This window comes from Rattus rattus, chromosome 15, assembly GCF_011064425.1.
Source record: "Rattus rattus isolate New Zealand chromosome 15, Rrattus_CSIRO_v1, whole genome shotgun sequence".
In the NCBI taxonomy this organism is placed as follows: domain Eukaryota; kingdom Metazoa; phylum Chordata; class Mammalia; order Rodentia; family Muridae; genus Rattus; species Rattus rattus.
In genome coordinates this window covers 66,293,330-66,314,747 of record NC_046168.1, presented here as the reverse complement: position 1 = coordinate 66,314,747, position 21,418 = coordinate 66,293,330, and the positions used below count along the sequence as shown (strand labels likewise).

Below are 21,418 nucleotides of genomic sequence, written 5' to 3'. Positions count from 1 at the left end.
AGAGTTACAGGCTTTTATGAGCTGCCTGACATCGGATTATGGGAGCCAAACTCTGGAGGAGCACAGGTGCTGTTAATTGCCAAGCCATCTCACCCGCCTCTTGTAACAAACTTGGATCCGAAAGGCTCCAATAGGGCTCATTTAGCCCATGCTTCCAGGGCTGTGTGTTGGTGGCTGTAGTATGAGCAGCTAATATAGTAGGAGACACACACGCCTACTACCGTTCGATCACCAGCTTGCAGCCTTTGAACTTCTGTGCCCTGTTCCTTTCTCCTCGTGGGAACTTAAAAAGAATTCCAAAAGCAGCAGAAGGAACTTCAAGAAATGGGAAGCAAAGAGGGCCAGCACTGAGTGAGCAGTTGCTAAGTAAGGCCTGTTCACCCACGGCGAGCTTTTAGTAACCGAGACTGAATGTCTACGCAGAATTCCAGGGTAATATAATATGTGGTTTGGCCAAGAGGCAACTGCTTTAATTGTGACTGAGTAATCCTTCCTGACATTTAGAAAGGCAGCATTAGCCTGTGCTCCCCATCCTGACTGCTGAGGACCCCTAACCCAAACAAGCAAAGCCTAAAATGCTGCCCCGACGTGGCCCCGCAAGCTTGAAAACCGAACAGTCTGGAGATGTTTCATGGTACAGAGTTATTAAAATTATAATTGTGCAAAATTACCTTCAGGCTGTTCACAGGACGTTATGTGTTCCCGGGAGTGGGTTTTGTGTTTGGAACTGAGTCCCAGGATCCAGATGTTTATTGTGAATGTGTAAATACTTCAGAAAGCACAAAGAAAACACTGAAATCCAGAACACTCTGGACGCATGCCTTTTGGGGGAGGGTTATTCAACCTGAAGTACCTTTTCACTTCACTCTGTGTTTTGTTTTAGCTGCACACACACACACACACACACACACACACACACACACACACACTCACACACACACACACGAGTTATAAGGTTTTGTAGTGGTGTTTTTTGACAGTCGTTGGAGTGGGACTTGAAGGAACCATCAATGGGACGTCTTTGGGATAACTTACACCAGAGGTCTGCCACAGAGGAGTGACTGCCATGGATGTTGCGTTAGAATGATTAAATTCCTTTTGCTGTGCTGAATTTAGCTCCACAAGAAGTTCTACAGAAGAGTTAGACATCGCTGAGTGTGCTTGAGAGTATCTGTAACCCTAGCCGTTGGAAATCGGAGGCAGGAGGATATCAAGTTTGAGCAGCACCCCTGTACTCTCCCTCGCCTCCCATATAGCCAGCCCCTTGTCTCAACCACACAGATTAAAGCAGTTCTGAGGTTTGGTTGGTATATAGCAGAAGGTACCCTGGCTTAGCCTTAGCTTTTGAAGCTTCTCGTGTCAGGCAGGGTATGATTACATCGCTCTGGGCATGCTTTTAGCAGGCTAATTATCCTGTCACCTACTCTGGGGTCCTTGTGTGTAAGGGGCCATAATAACAGTCTCAGGGTTGGAAACTAAGGAGTCACGGGGAACAGTGCCCAGCAGCTGTGGTGCCCTTACCTGTGCGGGGCCTTCTAAGCTGAGAGACGTTTGGGCCTATACAGGCTTGGACTCACTAGTCAGTATTGTTTCCTGCTTCCCCCCCCTTTTAGTCATTGTTTATTATTTTTCTGACAGGGCTGCAAGCTCTGTTTGTTAAGTTTGAGCTCATAAAAGCTGAAAGGTTTTGTTTACGGCAAATGAGCAGAACCAAGTTGGGAGACGGAAGATGGAAAGCCTGCAGCGACTGTGGCCGGAGGCTTAGGCGCCCACAAGTCAGGAGGCTAGGATTAAGTGAGCAGCTCACACCTCAGCCGTTAATATTGGCTTGAAGAGCCAGCAGGGACTCAGGACACCTTAGGTGAACACCCGGAAGGGACAGTCAGAACAGCTGGGAAGAAGGGTTTTATTCCCTGTGCTCTGCCTCTGCTGATGGTTTTCTATGCTTAAATAAATGTTTCCCTTGGTTTTACTTGGGTGGGTGGGCTCTCCTCCTTGAAAACTTCTGTGCCTGTTTCACCTTTCATATTTGCACAGTACAGAAGTTAGAAGGTTCTCTGTGGCCCCTACTGAACCTTGCCCTGGAAAGTAATACCACCTCCCCTTTATAGAGTTGGGACTCAGGAATTTCAAAACAAAAAGAATAGTTTGTTTGTTTATCAAGACAGGGTTTCTCTGTGTAGCCCTGGCTGTCCTGGAACAGGCTCTATAGACCAGGCTGGCCTTTGAACTCAAAGATCCCATTGCCCCTGCCTCCCAAGTACTGGGCTAAAAAGCGTGTGCCACCACACCCGGCTAAGGAATGTATTCTTACTGCCCCGAATTCAGCTGGCTGATGTGAATCTTGAACCCAGATCTTCTTAGTTCAGATCATAGAGTGCACTGACGATGGCTCTGTGGGGAGCATAACTGTGTACCAGATATGGAGTTGAGCTCCTGCACCTCTCTATTCTTATTACCATTTTTAGAGAGTTTCTTACAGCACAGGCTGGCCTCGGATCGATGACCTTGACCTCCTACCACACCTGTCCTTACTTTCCCTGTTATCCTAACTCCCACAATTCCATAATCTTACTTTTGTCCTGTGCGTGAGTTAGATCACCGTAATTAAGGTTGTTATCGGTAACCATGAGCGGCTCACAAGCAAGTGCTTTGCTCTTCACTAGCCAGTGTCCAAATTTACATAACCCTCATGACACAGCCTGGATTGGATGTCAAGGCCCCACCCCCACCCAGCCCATTTCCCCTTCCCAATTTGGGGATGCAGGTGTCAGATACAAAGGAGTGGGCTTTGGGGCTTTTATGGTTTTAGTTTGGCTATTATTAGGATCCATCAGTTCAAGCAATTCTGTTTCCTTCGGAGAATATGTCAGAATTCGGGTCCAGGAAGGTGGCTCGGAGGATAAGCAGTTGCAGGAACACGAGGACTTGTGTTTGATCCTAGCGCACAGGTTAAATGCTTCCACGCTCCTAGTGTTCCACAGAGAAACAGGAGATGGGAAGAAGAGAGTTCTCCAGAGCTGGAGGGCCAGCAGTGTGCACAGCCAGGAACGAGAGACTCTGTCTCACACGGTGGAAGGTGATGGCCAACACATGCATCATGGCTTCTGCATCTATACATACAGGAACAAGTGAACACACGTGTCACGTACACACATCACACACACACGCACACACACACACACACACACACACACACACACACACACACACGCTTTCTCCCTAAAGGTCAGAACGTCTTTCTCTCTTTTTGTAAAAAAAAAAAAATGGTTGTTGAGGGTGGTGGGCAAGGTTTCATGTACCCAAGACTGGCCTTGAACTCTGTGTAGCTGCGAATAGCTCTTCCCAGGCCGTCTCCATCATTCCTAATTTATGGAGCGCCACGGCTCAAACTCGGGGTTCCCTGCGTGCCTGACAAGGAATCTCCCAGCACAGCTACATCTCTTTACCAGGCTTTACCCGGAGTCGCCTGCTTCTGTATTTCTGAAGGCATTGGGTAGGATCCCTACTTGTTTACTGAAGTGTAGACCACTGAGATAGAGGATGGTAAGGGACGAGTGCCCGTTCCTTTAGAGCAGAGAACAGGGGTAAAAAGAAAGCAGCATTAGCTCCGTTCTGAGCTCTCCAGCAGCCCTAGCGTTGGCGATGCACTCTTGTCTAGCGGGGAGTCCTCCCTTCAGGCTACAGTTTGTCAAGAGCTTGTTTATGCCTCTTAAGAGCCAACAGTGCGGTCCCTACTGTGTCTGTGCCTCCCCTCTTTGTCTGATCGCTCTTCTGACTATAAAATTTGTGTTGGTACAAAGGCTGCCCGACCATAATGAGCGATAAAAAACACTTTGTCTTTCTCGAAGCTGTGTTAGCATAGACTGTGAGATCCCAGGTTCTGTTCTCCAGCTTTTTGAAGAGCCTGACCTCTGGCCTACTTGGACACAGCCAGCCAACCTCTTTCTAGTAAGTTCCGCACTGCTACTTGGCTTTTCTGCGGCATTAACGCACGAGGTTTGCTTCATTGACATTCCTAGTGCGTGGCCTGGAATATTCCTCAGCCCTTGACTTGTGGGATTGTTTGGTTTGGTTTTTGAGTCACACGTTTAATGAGAATAAAGTCGATGAGTCAGATGAAGTGTGGAAAGAACGGAAGCGTCACATGCGAGATGCTCCCGGGTTAAGAGAGTCACTGTGTGCACTTCCTGAAGAGCCTGGATTTTCTCTACACCATGGTGTCAATGTCCCTTGCTGTTGTCCAGAAAGCCGCTCCCACCTGTGGCTAATTTAGTGTGCATGGCTCCCCTGCCAGACCCAGTAGCCTGTTTACCTTCTAAAGAATGAAGAGAGGATTAAAATGTAAACTCAGTTTGAAACTCTTTGTGACTAGAGGTAAAAAAAAGAAAGAAAAAATGAAGGTGACAAATGTCACGCCGAGGGTGGTTCATATTTATTATGGTGGATATTAATAGCTCTCTCTGGGAAGAGTTGCCCATCTTTAGTCAGCCTGAAAATCAAGCGCTTCAGGGAGATCCCTTCTGCGCTAGCAGAGAAAGTGGAGTCTCCAGTAAGACTCTCTGAGCCTGTTCTGCCACTGGGTGGAGATAATGTCTTCTGGATTTATCTGCAGATAAAAGTATTTATCGCACACTATCTGCTTGCTCGGGTGGCTGTACGTGGCGTCTGTTGGCCAAGAGCTCTACTCCCAGAGTTGGAGCGGATTTGCAATGAGTCACAGATGCATAAAAGGTTGCCATCAATGTCTTCAAAAATTGAATTCCGTTTGCCAGGCAGGACGCAGGGGACTGAGGAAGCAAGAAGCCTGGTAACTAATTTCCAGCTGCGGCCGGTTGTGCGCCGGGAAGACCTGCACTGCAGTGCTTTGAGAAGTAGTGAGGGGAAAAGTTGAGGAAGGAAGACAGGACAGAGGAAGTTTTGCAGGCTTAACAGCCAATGAAAAGCGAAAGCAGCACACTCTAGAGCAGTGATCTTCAACCTTCAGAACACTGCGACCCTTTAATACAGCCCCTCATGTGGTGACCCCCAACCATAAAGTCATATTCATTGCTACTTCTTAACTGTAATTCTGCTGCTGGTATGACCCGGAAGGTAAATATCTGCTATTTCCAACGGTCTTAGGTGACCACTCCATCTCCAGAGGGATCGAGACCCACGCTCTGGCAGGACCTGTGAATTCCAAGAAAGTAAGGCATTGAGGTTTGTGGACTGTGAGGACAGGCGATTTAGATACAGCACTGTCTAGGACTTGTCTCTGGGCACATTTTTTATATTTTGATTCCTTCAAAGTAGATAGCTCAGAACTAAACATGCCATTTCACAAGGGGCCAACCATCACTGGACATTAATTAGCAAAAATGTATGTACCGTTACTCAGCACTTTCGCATTTATACTTTCTTTTGACGTTTTGGTACCTGCTGTTATATGTTTATGTAGATAAATATAAAAGGATGGCAATAATATATTATATCTATATGTTACATAAACAGAGGAATATATGATGGACAATTTGTCAAAAATGTGTGTGTGTGTATGTGGTTGTGTGTGTTTGTGTGTGTATGTTAGTGTGTGTGTTAGTGTATGTGTGTTAGTGTGTGTTTGTGTGTGTGTGTTTGTGTGTGTTAGTGTGTGTGTGAGTGTGTGTGTGTGTGTGTGTATGTGTGTGTGTGTGTGTGTGTGTATGTGTGTGTGTGTGTTAGTGTGTGTGTGTGTGTGTGTGTGGTGTGATGTGTGGTGTTTGTGTAAGGTGTGTGTGCGTACAACTAGATCCAAATTCAGGGCCTTGTGCACGCTAGGCAAATACTCTACCGTTAAACTCCACCTCTCTTGCCCTAGACTGGAGACATAATTAGTATGGAAGTGTGATTTAGCAACACTTCCTGGATTTCAAGAAGCAGACAGCACTGCCTCAGTGGGTTCAGTGCCCTTCAAGTCTGGAAGTGCATTCTGGTTTTCCTCCGAGGAGAAATGTGTCCATGGTCCTGACGGCCATGATATACAGCTTCTTCACTTATTCCTGTGGCATTAGGTAACACACCGTGTCATATGTCCCGTGTTGTATGTTCCATATCAAAGGGCAGGGAAGGAGTTCTGTCCGTGACCAGCAGGACTTGCTGGGATAGTGTGGGGTGGGGCTCTGTGAGGAGGAGGCAGGCCGTCAGCATCAGTGGGAAGTGGGTTTAGTGTCTGGGAAGAGAAGCTTGGATCTCTGAGAGTGGGGAGAAAAGCCTCCGAGTCCAGTCGGGCCTCCCTCCTCACTTCTTAAAGGCTGCCACTTCCGTCACTGTGACGACTCTTCCTCCTTTACCTCCAAATCCACAGAACATGGTTTTGCTGCTACTTCGTCAGTTTCCCTATTATCATCTTCAGCAGGTCACCCTCACCTGTCCCCCACCGCATCAGGTACTGTTCGCAGTCAGTACCTGCGGTTTGGTTTTTTGCATCCACCTTGTTCCGACTTTGGGAACACGCCCATGGCTAGGCGCAGATGCCCCAGGAACTTTCCTTGCCCCACTCTGCCTCTTCGAGGTTTGTGATTATTTGTAACACTCATCCCTGGTGTTCTATGTCTCTGCATTTGTGAAATCTTTTTATACCACTTTCCATGTTTGCTCTAGACAGTGTCCCCTGGCTGACTGCACATGTTCTGGGCTTGCCTGCTTAGTTTGAGTTTCTGTTGCTGTGACAAAAACATCATGACCAGAGAAACTTGGGGAAGAAAGAGTTTACTTCACCTCACAGCTTCCAAGTCCGTCATCCAGGAAAACCTGGAGGCAGGAATGGGACTGAAGCAGAGGTCGCAGTGGAACGCCGTGTACTTGCTTGCTTCGGGCTTGCTCAGTTTGTCTTCTTATACACCCTAGGACAACCTGCTTAGGTGTGGCACTACCCACAGTGGGATGGGCCCTTCCCGGTTATCATCAATTAAAAAATATGTCCTTTAGACTTACCCACAGGCTAGTCCTGTAGGGACATTTTCTTGATTAAGTTTTCTCCTCCTCCTCCTCCTCCTCCTCCTCCTCCTCCTCCTCCTCCACCTCCTCCTCCTCCACCACCTCCTCCCCCACCTCCACCTCCTCCTCCCCCTCCCCCTTCCTCCTCCTCCTCTTCCTCCTCTTCCCTCTTATTCTCCTCCTCCTCCTCCCTCCTCCTCCTCCTCCTCCTCCCCCCCCTTCCTCCTCCTCCTCTTCCTCCTCTTCCTCTTATTCTCCTCCTCCTCCTCTTCCTCCTCCTCCTCCTCCCCTCTCCCTTCTTCCTCCTCCTCCCCCCCCCCTCCCTCTTGTTCTTCTTTGTAACTCTTTTTTCCCTTCTTCCTTCTTCCTCTCCTCCTCTTCTCTTCTCCTTCTTGTCCTCCTCCTCTTCACCTTCTCCTCCTTCTCCTCCCCCCCCCACCAGTGGTAATCGTTATAATCAGAAAAACAAAAAATTAAAGCAACCCAAGTCTCTGAGAAATAAGCAAAAAGAACAGGAAAGAGGGAGCTGGGAGTGTAGCTCAGCTGGTAGGGTCCTTGTCTAAGACAGATAAACAGCAGCTGGGTTTTGATTGCCAGTACCTTCTGCACTGGTGTGGCGGCCACGGGCCTGGGATCCCAGGTCCGAGAGGTGGCGGCAGGAAGGTCAGAAGTTCAAGGTCATTTCTCAGCTACTGAGTGAGTTTGAGGCCAGCCTGAATTGCATGAGTCCCCGTCTCAAACAAACACCCACCACATAAAGAGCAGGCACAGAGTGAGAAACCGTTGTTCTGGTTTCTCGGGGGCCGGAGGAGAGGATGGTTTCTGCATTGCTTAATGATCGATGTAGCCAGTCTGCATTTTGGTGGAGCCTCTGATTGGGTGAAGCAGCTGGGCTGGAGGAGTCCAGCTTTGGGACAGCTGTGCACACTCATCTGTCAGCTTGTTCCTTTCAAAAGCTGGGGGCTCGGGAGTAAGGGGCCAGGGGTGGACAGGAAACCACAGCTGAACTGCCGATTTCGGTCTGTGGCCGCAGTTAGGCGTGGGACATCAGTGGTGTGGGCAGGAGTGGTTCTAGCTGAGAGGTTGATGAACTGTGCAGGTTTGGTTAAGGCCAAGGTATAAAATTTCTACTTACATGAGGGTGTCTGGCCTCAGTGGGAGATTTGCCTAACCCTCACACCTAACCCTCGCACCTAACCCTTGTGCCTAACCCTTGTGCCTAACCCTTGTGCTTAACCCTGGAGAGACTTGTGGCCCCAGGGAGTGGGGAGGTCTGGTCTGGATAGGGGGGAACGTCCTCTTGGAGACCTGGAGACCAGAGAGAAGGGATGGGATGAGGAACCGTGGGAGGGCAGATGGGGTGGGAGAGACGGGGAGACTGGATTGTAAAAAAAAAAAATAAAAGTGATAAAAAAGGAAAAAAAATTCTACTTATATTTATAGTTTGTCTTGCTAGTAAATGTTGGTTCCGTGTTCACTGTACTGAGCAAGGTCAAGAACAGAGGCAGGGAGCAGTTAGGAGGCCATGTAGATCATCCTGGGGAGAGATTAGGCCTGCATTAGGATTGGAGCATCTGAAGATTGCTGGAGCGCTGTTATACCGGTACTCAGCTCCAGAGGGCTCTGGACCAGCTAGGGTCAGAGTGTGTGGTCTTCCAGCTGCCGTGAGGAAATTTGCCACCGGGAGACAAGTGGAAGGTTCTATTGCGAAATCAAGGGCTTCTCAAGTTTTGGTGGCTGAATTTGCTACTCGATTAGCATCACAATTCCGGATCCCACTGTTCTCTCACAAAGAGCCATCAGAAGGAGGAGATTCAGTCTGTTCCCTTGTCCCGTCACAGAGCTGCATTGGTGCTGTCTGCTATGAAAATTCCAATCAGATGGCTTCTTTGTGTAGAAATCAATGGATCCATTTGTCTGTTCCTTTCCATTTTTAGTGGTGCATTCTCCATAGTTCTCTCTGTGCAGGGATGCCCGTCTGGCATAATCTGTCCTTTTTGCCACAGAGTCGTGCTGCTCACTGCAGCCTTTTGTGTTGGCCTGGCCTGCCCCATTCTGGGGTCTTTACAAGAGGGAAAACAGGTGTCCAGGCCCTGGCTTTGAATGGCTGCTTGCTTTTCCGAGATCACCAGCGGCTTTAAAAAGGAAGTATTGAGAATGTCATCTGGTCCAGGTGACTGTCATGTGATTATCAATAATGTGGCTCTGATGAGAGCGATGGCTGGAGAGTGGCTTTGTGGGTTGACAGACTTGGGTAGAGACCTAGTTTCCTAGCAAACCTACCACCTTTCGGCCTTTGGGTGACCTTCTCTGAGCTTCAGTTCTGACAAATTTGGGAGAATGGACTCCTGGACAAGCAGAGGTGGAAGATGTGCCTGAGCTCAGCCAGCGTATCATAGCAACCAAGTTTGTCACGGACGCTGCTTCGGTCCATGCTAGCTATGACGAGAAGGTAGTGTTAGCAGGATTGGCGATGGCCCTCCCTGATTATGTTGTCCGTCACCTGGCAGGGGAAGGAGAAAGTGCTTTAAAAGTGGGAGAAACAGCGTGAGGGCTGGGAGTGTGGCTCAGTTGGTGTATGTCTGTCTAGCCTACAGGAAGCCCTCCTTTTGATCCTCAGTGTCACGTAGAAGCTGACGGGGTAGCACACACCTATAATGCCTCCATTTAGGAAGTGAGTGGGAGGATCAGAAGTTCTGGGTAATTCTTGACAGCAAAGCAAGTTCAGAACGAGCCCGAGCTACTTGAGACCCTGTTTCACACATAAAATAATAATAAATCATTCGGATTGGGGAACATAGGACCCCTTCGTTTGTGTCACAGAGTCCAGCAGAGTAGTTGGGAGGGCTTTTTTTTTTTTTTTTTTAAGGCATTTTGAGCTATGTAATAAAACAGTACCAAATTCTACTGATACATTGGCAAAGGCAAATGACAATGTGAGATATTGAAGCTTTCTTTTAAAGGTGATTTGTTCGTTTGGTCTTTTGAATAAAGTGCTTAAATCATACTGTTTTGGCGATAATTGCTGATGGGAATGTTCTTTTCTCTGAGCCAGAGTTTCTGACCCTGTTGTACAAATAGCACAGTTACTGTGAAGCAGTTCTGGAAGTCTAGCGTGGTGGCACGTCCCTGGAATCCTAGCGTCACAGGATCTTGTTTCAAGAAACAAGCGAGCAAAGGCATCAAGGCAGTCTATTGCCTTTTAAAAGCTGGTTCTGGGTCTGCTTTTGTGTATGCGATACATATTGACGCCCATGAATATGTCCATGGTGTGTATAGTGTGCCTGCTTATGTATTTAGACATGTATACAATATTTACAGATGTACACATATGTCTGATCTAGCCACATCTCTTATGTGCTTCACCTATCTTACCCCATTTGGTTTAAATAGAGCTGATATAAATATTTGAAAAGGTGATGGCCTTAGGAGTCTCTGTATCTTCCTGTTGAGGGGTTTGGTGAGCTGGCATGGTCAGAGATTCCTGTGACATCTCAGAGGTTGGCACACGGGTTCACAGATATTCCAAATATGGAGGTTTGCTGAAGGACAGAGTTTGGAACTCAAACTGTGCAAAAGAAGTTTCTGGAATGCTCCCTCCTATTGTGTTTTGTAGAAGCACTACCTTTACTGTATTTCTTATTGGCTTACGGAAGTTGCTTTTTTTACTTTCCATTTTAGTAGCCGAGTTTAAGGAACACTTAGACTTCAATTGGAAGAATTTGGAAATGAGAATTTAACTCCTGTCCCCTTAAAAAGGGCAAATAAGCTAACAGAGTTAGCAAATAAGTTAGCTAATAAGTTAGCAAAATGTGCTAGCCTTAGAGAGCGCTCAGCAGGAGATATACGTCCATGTGAATTCGGGTGGCCCTTGCTTGCCCTGTGTTTGGTATCAGAGAGGTGTGTTTGATGGTTAACAATGAAGCCTGATGGAGTAGGCTGGCTACTATCTGCTCCTGGCCCTATAAAGATTTGCATAGGTATTCACCCCTTTCATTTCTCTAAAACAAAATACCAATTCTATCAAGCCCAATCCATCCTTTTTGTTTGCTTTTGGTGTTGGACCTTTTTGACACGGCAACATGATGCTGTCCTCTATAGCATGAGTATCCTTGAGCACTGGCAGTCATGGTCCTAGAACAATTGCAAAGGACCTCCAAAATGTTTTAAGCAACTCAAGAGTCTGTGACCTCGGGTTGGGCTTCGCCCATAGCTGCCCTTGACCTCATGTGGGCTACAAGGTGTGAGCAGGACACGTCTACCACCATTGGGCAGTTGATAGACAGGCCAGGGAGGATTTGGAGTTGAGACACGGTGAAAAAAAGAATGCCCGTACTACGTGTCATCTGTACTGGTTTCTTTCCTGTCGCTGGGATAAAATACCGTGACTAAAAGTGACTTATGGAAGAGTTTACTTGGGCTTATAGGGCCAGAGGATTAAGTCCATAACTTGAAGAACTACATGGCTGCAGGCATGCATTTTTAACTGAAATCATAAAGCAGAGATAGCAAACTGGAAGTGGGGTGAGGCTATGAGCTCTCGAAGTATACCCCCAGTGACATGCTTCCTCTAGTATGGCCGCGCCGTCTCCCCAGGTAGATTGCTGAGCCTTATTCACTCACTACGTTGTCCTTAAGTGGTAAGTCTGAAGGCAGGTTCCGCTATGAACTACACGTCTCGGGCATCGATGTGTGTGCTCTGCATTGTTTTTACATGGGCAAAATCTGGTGGTAGCTGCTGATCAATGTCAGCCGCACTTGACATTTAATGACTCAGACAGCCTTCTCCTCTTTTGGAAAGTCCACTGAGTTTTAAGGGTTAACTGGCAAAATGGCAGAGCGTGGTCACTATATCCTAGATGACAGTACCTGGTGATTGTCAGGGTGATGGTCGTTACTGCAATTGAGTTTTCTAATACTGTTGGACGTATAGCTAAAGAGGGAGTCTTTCTCCTTAATGAAATTCTCGTAAGTGTATCTGCTCATTTGTCTGATGCTTCGTGGGAGAGGCTTCGAGAAGCACTGTCTGAATCTCTCCCTCTGGGCTCCGCATAGATTTAGCCACATTGTTTGAAATGCCACATCAATTTTCCTCCAAATTCCTGCCCCAGCACGATCACCAGTTCTGAGTGGTTTTATTCTTTTTACTGGTAGTTAATATTGTGCTGTTTTAGGTAAGGTTTTTACTGCTATGACAAAACACCGTGACCAAAAAAGCAAGTTGGGAAGGAAAGGGTTTATTCGACTTACACTTCTGTATCACTGATCATCTTGAAGGAAGTCAGGACAGGAACTCACACAGGACAGAAACCTGGAGGCGGGAGCTGATGCAGAGGCCATGGAGGGGTGCTGCTTACTGCCTTGCTTCTCCTGGCTTGCTCAGCCTGCTTTCTTAGAACCCAGGACAGCTAGCCCAGTGATGGCACCACCCACAACGGGCTGCTCCATCCAATTAAATAATTTTTAAAAAAAGCCTTATAGGCAGATCTTACGGAGGCGTTTTCTCCGTTGAGGTTTTCTCCTTTCAGATAATTCTATTTTGTGTATGAAGTTGAGGTAAGGCTAGCCAGAGCAGTCCAGTTTAGAAAAGCGTCTTATTGTTTATTGCATTTATCGGTAAACTTGCCATTGTTTCTCAGAGACACAAATGGAGACAGTTGTACTTTGGGATCAGGGCTGAGGAGCTAAGCAGACTAATCATTGAATGGGGTAACGGACTGACTGACGGTCTGAAAAGATGAAGTGCGCATAGCTACAGAGACACTCGCACGTCCATGTTGACTGCAGCTCCAGTCACAAAAAAAACCAAGCCGTGCCGGTGGCAGCAGATGGCGGCATGAAGAAAATATGGTCACAGTGGAATTTTATCCAGCCATAAAGAAAAACGAAATTGATCTGGGCAGATGGCTCAGTAGATAAAGCCTTTGCTATGCAAGCATGAGTGCCTGACTTTGGATTGCCCGAGATCCATCAGACATGGTAGCAAGCATCTGTAATGCTTTCACTCCCACAGTGAGATGGGAAGGAAGCAGAGACAGGAGGATCTCTGCAAGCTTAAAGGCCACCTAGCCGGCTGGGAAAGGCAGGGACTTCCCCCCACTTACTTGTCCTGACCTTTATCCATAATCATTTACATAGGCAGAGGTGGGAAGGAGGAGAGAGGAAGAGGACAGAGAATAGTGGGGGGAAACCACGAATTGTTATTTACAGAGAAAATGGATAACGTTGGGTTGAGCTAGACTGGCAAATATTACATGGTTTTGGTCACTCACAGATCCTAGATTTTTATATACGAGACGAGTATATTTGTATTTGGGACTTCTAAGTAGAGTGAGATTGTTTAGATGAGAAGAGGATGAGGGGACAGAGAGGAGGCAGACTAGTGAAGGAGGAGGAAATAGGAGGAAAGAGAGGAGGAAGCAGGGGAGGAAGCAGAGGAGGAAACAGGGAATATAGTCAAAGTATATGATGAACTTGTATGACATTGTTCTTATGACACTCATCTCTATGCCCAGTGAATGTACATCAAAACCCTAAGCATAATTTTTAAAGAGCCGGAGCTGGGAAGGTGGTTCCCAGCTTGTTCTAAGAACCCAGCATCCTGCCTGCAGTGCCAGCATCGATTTTCTCCGCTTGGGGCGGGGTGGGGCGGGGCGGGGCGGAGGCACACACAGAGGGTTACTCTGAGATGACGGGAAAGTGTTCAGTTATGGCGCCTTTGGTGGGTACGTGCTTGGCTCTTGCTAGCTGTTGGATGGGCAGGCAGAGAAGCCTGATTAACATAGGACCCTGGAGTGAGGTGTTCAGAGACAGAGAGCTCGGGGAAGGTGCCCAAGTTCAGTGTCGGTGTGGATGGGGGTTCAGGGTGGGTGCAGATGTCTGGAGGTCTGGACCAGTCACTTGCGAAGATGGGATGGGTGCCGTGATCGTGAGTGGCTGCTGGTAAAGACAGGATGATTGATTTGGTTGCTATGGGGAAAGTTCCAGGGTGTGGGCTTGGGACCCCCCCCCCAGGCCTTCCTCAGAGCCAGGCTTTGGCTGTCATCAAGTAGCTGAGAAGATGACCCAGTTGTTAAAGTCTTGCTGTACAAGCAAGGGGACTTGGTTCAATCTTCCCAGAACCCTCGTAAAACAAAGCCCAGATACCTGTCATCCCAGAATTTAGGAGGAAGAAACAGGAAGATCCCTGGGGCATACGGGGGCCAGACGGCCTAGAATCCTCCATGTTCACCAAGAGACTCTCAGACAATGAGGTGGAAAGCATTTGAGGAAGGCACCGGCAGGCTCCCAGGCACATGAAGACCTGCAGAAGTCATGGGGGCCATTTGGGAATAATGATGCAGTAGAGGAGCTGGAGAGGCAGAGGACAGCCAGCTCATGGTGGGCTCTTCCTGTGTGTCACTGGCCCGTCACACCAAGGGATTTGGTCTGATACTTCGTTCTTGGCATCTCATTATTAATAATGGTAGAACAGGGCTCGCAGGCTAATTTTCCAGAGGTCCCGAGTTCAATTCCCAGCATCCACATGGTGGCTCACAACCATCTGTAATGGGATTCAATGCCCTCTTCTGGTGTGTCTGAAGATATCAACAGTGTACTCACATAAAATAAATAAATAAATAAATAAATAAATAAATAAATAAATAAATAAATCTTTAAAAAAAGTTCAACACAGGCCCTGTCCAAAACTATAAAAATAAAACAATAGAGTCAGAGAAAGGTTGCCATGGGGAGTATGTGCTGCCCGGAGCTCCCCTAGATGTAGCAGTACTGGTGGTTTGGGAAGAACCATTCTCTTTTACAGAGTTGTCCTGTGCCTGGGGGTATGTCCTACACATCCTAGCCTGTACCCAGCAGATGCCCGTAGCATGTCACTCCACTGTGATAGTAAAAGCCATCTTCATACGGTGCCCTGATTTCCTTTTGGGGTGTAAACCCACCCACCCTTACCCCAGTTGCAAAAAGCCTTGAGCTCTCTGTCAAAAAGGTCTGAGCTCTCTGTCCAGCCTCAACTTCGTGCAGCCTTTGAACTCAAGGCAGGCATTGGTCTCTTCGAAGGCCTCAGCATGCTGCTGTCTGATTGTTTTAATAGTTGTGAATACCGTACGCTGCCTTGAAAGTACCGAAGTGTGTTAACGGTTTTAGAGTTCACACATTTCAGAAATATCAAAGTACATGTGATTTTAATTTTGGATGGAGGCCGTAGCAATCATGTTTGTTGTTGTTACTGGTTTTTTGTTTTTTTTTGAGACAGGGTTTCTCTGTGTAGCACTGGTTGTCCTGGAAACTCACTCTGTAGACCAGGTTAGCCTTGGACTCAGAGATCAGCCTGCCTCTTCCTTCTCTAGTGAGTGCTGGGACTAACGGCCTGGGCCACCACCGCCCAGCTCATAAGCATTATTAATATGTTTGCTCATGGTCTATTGCAGGCCTGACAGCTCTGCCCACTTGTCCTGTTTGGTTCTCCCTTGGTGGGGTCAGAATGCCTGTGATCTCCTTTTCTTGTGGTTTTCCTTTGGCGCCAAATTTTACCCATCCTCTGAGACCCCTCCACTCCTGGCACCTTTGATATATGATCAACCTACTGGGTTCTGGCCATGCTCCTGAGACAGAATTGAGGTCTGAGTGGAGGTTGCTACTCAAATTGTTCCTGGCCAAGAGCGTTGGACCCAGGAACTCACCTCTGTCTTTCCCCTGACTCAACAGTGTTTTGGCTCTGAAGAATGTTCTGTTATATACTGTCACCTTGCTTATTCACTCAGTGACTGTTACAATGCCTTTCTCTTTCTACAACAAACAAAGACCACATGCTAGTTGGCTCCTAACACGAATTAACTTCTCAAAGTTCTGCAGCCAGGTCACCTCTCCAAGGCAGCAGCTCTTGACCTGTGGGTTGTGACCCCTTTGGGGGTCGCACATCAGATATCCTTCATATCTGATATTTACATCATGGTGCATAACAGTAGCAAAATTACAGTCATGAAATAGCAACAAAATAATTTTATGGTTGGGGGTCCCTACAACATGAGTAACTGTATTAAAGGGTCATAGCATTAAGGAAGTTGAGAACCATTGCTCTAAGATCTTTCTTCTCAGAGAGCAGATGGCTAACTCCCTCCCTGCCAACCCTACCCTCACCCCACCCGTGTGTGTGATTTTGGTGTCTCTGCCCAAATATCCTCTGAGAATGGCACCAGTCACGTTGAATTAGTGGCATCTAAATGACCTCTGCTTTATTTAATCTCTTTATTTAAAGGGCCTGTCTCCAAGTGCAGTCACACTGTGAATACTGGGGGAGTTAGCATGTCCAAGGGTGAATTTTTAGCAATGTTTTAGAAAATGGCACCTTAGATTTTTTATTCATATGTGGCTATGGGTGTGCCACGTTGCTTGTAAGACAGAGGACAGCTTGTGTAAGTGGGTTCCCTCCTTCTAACATTTGGCCTCCGGAAATTTAACTCAGCGTATCAAGCTCAATGATAGGCACTTTTACCTGCTGAGCCATCTTCTGACGTGAGGGGACTGGTTTAGCCGCTAACTTAATTTCACACTTTGTTTTTGAGAATATACCTGTGTACAGAAGATCATTGAATCGCCTTAGAAGGCGGCAAGCTTTCTAAGGTCTGGCATTGTTTGATTGCTTCTGGTTGGAGAGACTGGATGTCTCTTGGGAGAGGGATGGCCGCACATTTAAGAGGACATTGATTGTTTGTCCTGATTGGGAACAGTGTTGACCCTTTTTCTTCTGAAAGGTCCACTGCCAGGTGTGTGTTTGCATAGGCTGAGAGAGACAGAGGAGAAACTTTGCACAAGGTAAAGACGGGCTATTCCAAGGGTTCCTTTACGACACAGTGTATTGCCAACATTTACCGAAGGAGGAGGGATGTGTGCAACCGATGTCTTCCCAGGACTGTTCTGACTCTGCTGTCAGTGCACTTGGAAGAGGCCATCTTGACAGGGAGTCTGAACTTGGGCGTCCAGGTCGAAGGCTCTTTCGACACCTGGGATGTGATAATTACAGGTAATAAGGCAGGCGTGGTTCAGAGAGGAGCACCCAGCGTGCACTGCTCCTGGGGGTAGAATTAGAACTGCAGTTCTTTGACCTTGGCACCACCGTCGGGGAAGTTACCAAGCTGCAGTCAAGACTTGTGTAGATGCTTCAGAACACAGGGATGCTCTCGACTGTCTGCTTCCTTCACCTTCATTGTATAGAACTTTTTCCTGTGGGAGCCATCTTATCTCCAAGAGAGCACTGATGCTGGGTAAGGGTCTTCTCAATGGGGGAGAATGGCTCACCCACTGCATGCAGCATTTAACAACTCTATAAGCCCACCCTCACTTATAATACTTTTACATTACCTCAGGATTCGCTTAAGAATCTCTTCGGTATAAGTGTGTAATCTGTATGTGTGGAGTGCATCCTCTCTCTCTCTCTCTCTCTCTCTCTCTCTCTCTCTCTGTGTGTGTGTGTGTGTGTGTGTGTGTGTGTGTGTGTGTGTTACATGTATGCCACTCTATGCATAGGAAAGTCAGGACAACGTTAGGTATCAGCCTTTGTCTTGTCCTCTAGTGGAGATAGAGCTTCTGGTTTGCTGCGCTTGCACCAGACTAGCTGGCCTCTGAACGTCCAGGGATTCTCCCATGTCCACTATTGCACGACTGTCCACAGCTATGTGGTTTATGGGGATTCCAACTCAGGTCCTTCTGGTTACACAGAAAGCACTTTACACATTCAGCTCTATCCTCAGCGCCTGTAAACAGTTTTGCAGTGCTGGGGATCAAGCCTGGGGATCCAGGCTTGCTAAGCAAGCACTCTCCCGTTCTGTCACAGAGCCACGCCCACAGCTCTACGCCAAGGTCTTTGAGCTATTAATACAACATCAAGGCAGTTTCCTTAGCTTCTATTTTGCTCCAAGCATCTCGTGTAGACCTCAAGGTGGTGAGCTTTATTGAGCCAGGGCAACCCTGAAAGGGCCTGACTGGTGTTCTAAAGGCCGGTGTTGCTTTGGGAAGTAAATCGAGAAAATGAATGGATTGAAATGGAAGGCACGAACACTGTGAAAATTGTGAATCTCTTTTCCTTACCAGTGGGGGAGGGGGAACTGTTATCTTTGAATACTTATCAGGTGTGCAGTGAGAACCGATTTATGTGGGTAGCAGTTGAGTTCTCTGTGGTTCAACCTGGCCAGGCCTTTTTGGAGTTTTCAGTATTGAGACTTGCTAGTATGTTTGAAAGAGGTGGCTTTTTTTTGTGAAGTATCATAATGTCTCCTTATTTGCCTGTTAAAATAGTGTATTGAGCATCTTAGTGGACCTGGCCAAGATATCTTTTTGTGTCCCTAAGGAATAGCACCTTCTCTGGGGTCAATATCTCCGTTCACCTGCTGTTCACACCGCCGCCTGGGCCATCTGTGTGTCTGGTTTTGATAAATAGTACATTTTGGGTCGAAACTTTTGCTCCCAGGGTTTAAGTAGAAAATTAAAAGCACTAATGAGTGGCTTAGGCTGACAAGAAGCATTTTGGTCTCAGGAAGCTAGAGGCCACTGTATGTTTGCTGAGGAGCAGAGAAGGTACAAGAGAGTTGCTGTCTGAGAGGGGTGTGCTAACTTCTGTGGTGCTCTTGGGCTTTGGCAGCTGTCTTGGGGTGGGCACACTGCTTGGCTACTCATGGTGGCTGTGGTTAACCAAAGCCTCGCAGGAGAACTTTTCCATCCTTGGAGGAGGGCTGATGTTCTAAGTGCCCTCCATTTGCTGAGGTCTTGTCACACTCCCCCTCCCGCCCCATGTGACTGAAAATAATCCTTGATACCCCAGATAGAAAAAGGACTTTGAACTTTGACTTTAATGGGAGACCAGGCCACATCTCAAGGAGGCGGAGAGATTGGAATCTTATTTTTAATAGACCTCTTAGAGATTTTATAACTCGGCTTTTGGAAACCCTTCCTGTTTCAAAGACACATTCCTCAGGTGCTTGCCTCACAGATTCCTAACCTTTGCCTGTCCATGGGTCTCACTGGCCCAGGGCGCTGGAGCTGGGCCGAGGGTAGTAATCTTGGATAGTGTTGCACATTGTGGCCCAGCCTTAGCCAGCATCCTTCCTTGCTCTTCTCCACCTTTCTGTTTTCTTTCTCCTCAGTGTTTGTTCATCTCCCTTGTCAAAGCTTAGCATCCTCACTTTGTTTCTCGATCATGAATCATGGCCTGCTTCACAAGCAGTGAGTGGTAGTCCTTCTGAAAAGCACATTTCTGTTGCAAAGAAGATACTTAATAGTGTTTGCCAAGCAGAAGGTCAAGGGTCCGGAGTCAGTATGAATTTACAGAATTCATCATGGTTGGGCCGTTCAAAGGGTGGCTCTATTGCTAGTGGGCCATAAGGGAACTCAGAGTAGTGTGTATGAATGAATGTGGATATGCATTTATGTACAGGTTACGTGTGTGTGTGTGTGTGTGTGTGTGTGTGTGTTAGAAAGTGTTCAACCAGCTGTAGAATTTTCACGGTGGAGTCTTAAGAGTCTTTGATGCATAAAATTTTATCCTCTGCAAATAAAGATATTTTGAATTCTTCCTTTCATATTTGGATCCCCTTGATCTCCTTCAGTTGTCTTGTTGCTCTAACAAGACTTAATTAAGTACTATATTGAATAGGTGAGGAGAGAGTGGACATCCTTGTCTTGTTCCTGAATGCTTTGAGTTTCTCTCCATTTATGTTGATGTTGGCAGTGGGTTTGCTGTAAATCAACTTTATTATGATGAGATATCTATCTCCCTTGTATCCCTGCTCTTTCCAGGACTTTTATTATGAAGGGCTGTTATATTTTCTCAAAGGCCTTTTCTGCATCTAATGAACCTATTATGTGGTTTTTATCTTTCAGTTTATGTGGTAGACTCTGTTTATTAATATGCATATGTTGAACCATCCCTGAGTCTCTGGAATGAACCAACTCTTTGTTGTTTGTTTGTTTCTATATCATTGATTTAAGCCATGATTTTGATTATTTTTTCCCACCTATTTTGTGTGGATATTATCTATTTTTCCTTGTTTTTGTGACTCACTAACACATCTATTTAGAGGCTGTGCCTGTACAAGTTCTCTAATAGAGATCCTGTCTTGCAGTTTAAATAAAAGCTAAATAGACATCTTGACTTAGTTTACACTTGAAATTAAGAGGGGGTTGGAAAGAGGTTCATGGTTAAGAGTGGGAACTGCTCTTGCAGAGGACCAAAGTCAGGAGACTCACAACTGCCTAGCTCTAGGGTGAATCCTATGCCCTTGACCTCTACGCATACACAAATACACACACACACACACACACACACACACACACACAGCAAGAAGCCCAAACCCTGCAAATTAGAACATAGACAAAATCTCAGATAGCAGGTATTTTATGAGGAAACTGGCCACGCTTATCCATTTTTTGTTTCATGTTTTTTTGTTGTTTTTGTTTGTTTTTTAAGAAAGGGTTTGCAGCCTTTGGCAGTCCTGGAACTCACTCTGCAGACTAGACATGTCACAGGTAACCACTTGCCTCTGACTCCCAAGTGCTTGATTATGCATATCCCACCACCTCCCAGCCTCTATTTCACCATTTTCAAGGTGTCGGTTGAAACACAAGGCAAGTTTTAGAAGTTAAGGAGTAGAGGAGTTTTGGAGCCAAAGTTACCTAGTTAATATGTTACCTTGTGGTTAAGAAAGAGTACATCTCTGTAAAGACATGGATGAAATGGTGAGGCTGCATTGCACAGGCTGTGGACAGACGCATTCAGTGTAGTCTGATGGTGGCGGCTCACACATTTAAGGAGATGAGGTTACAGAAGCATGCGTCTTTGAAGTCATTGAGTCTCACAGGCTACCCTCTTCCCCAAGGCAAAGCTAGTGACTTTGAACAGGCTAGCATTCTAGACGAGAGGCAACCATCATGCATTTGCCAGGCTAGAGAGAAGAAGGCAGGAATTAAGAATTTGTTCAAAGTCTGGGTTAGCTTTGGGAGTCTTTGGCCTTGGACGAGGAGCCATGCCATGCCATGTATTGGCTGGCCTTTGGCTGGAGCCTGCAGCTCTCTTGGTCCATTACATTGGGCCTTGGGGCCATCTCGGTGTTTTTAAGTTGGCTCAGTTCCCCCTGCAGTGCTTCCCGAGGCCAGGGTTGTCTTCTCGCTCTTGCCTAGTGGTGATTCTGCTTTCCCATGTGGTGTCATAGTCCATCGTAGGGCTGGAGCTGGCTGGACTGCTCTCCTAGGCTGTCTTGTCACGTTTATATCACGAAGCGGCGAAGCACGAGTGTCTTACTCTTCCTGAGAGGCTTTTACATCTTGGCAGAGTGGGCTCCGCACTGTAAATCATTTTTGGAATAAGAAAAGTAAGGCACAGGACTTCCAAATGCTGTAGTCATAGACTAGTATTTCATTGCTATGTTCAGGCTAATTGGAGACAGACGGTGAAGAAGTGTAAGCTTTTGAA

At 46.9% G+C, this 21,418-nt stretch overlaps 1 protein-coding gene across 1 annotated transcript in view; it reads left to right on the top strand.

Moving 5' to 3' along the window:
* Nedd4l (NEDD4 like E3 ubiquitin protein ligase) overlaps nt 1-21,418 on the top strand; it is a 323,775-nt gene that overhangs the window by 66,129 nt on the left and 236,228 nt on the right. The gene's annotated exons all lie outside the window — the stretch shown is intronic.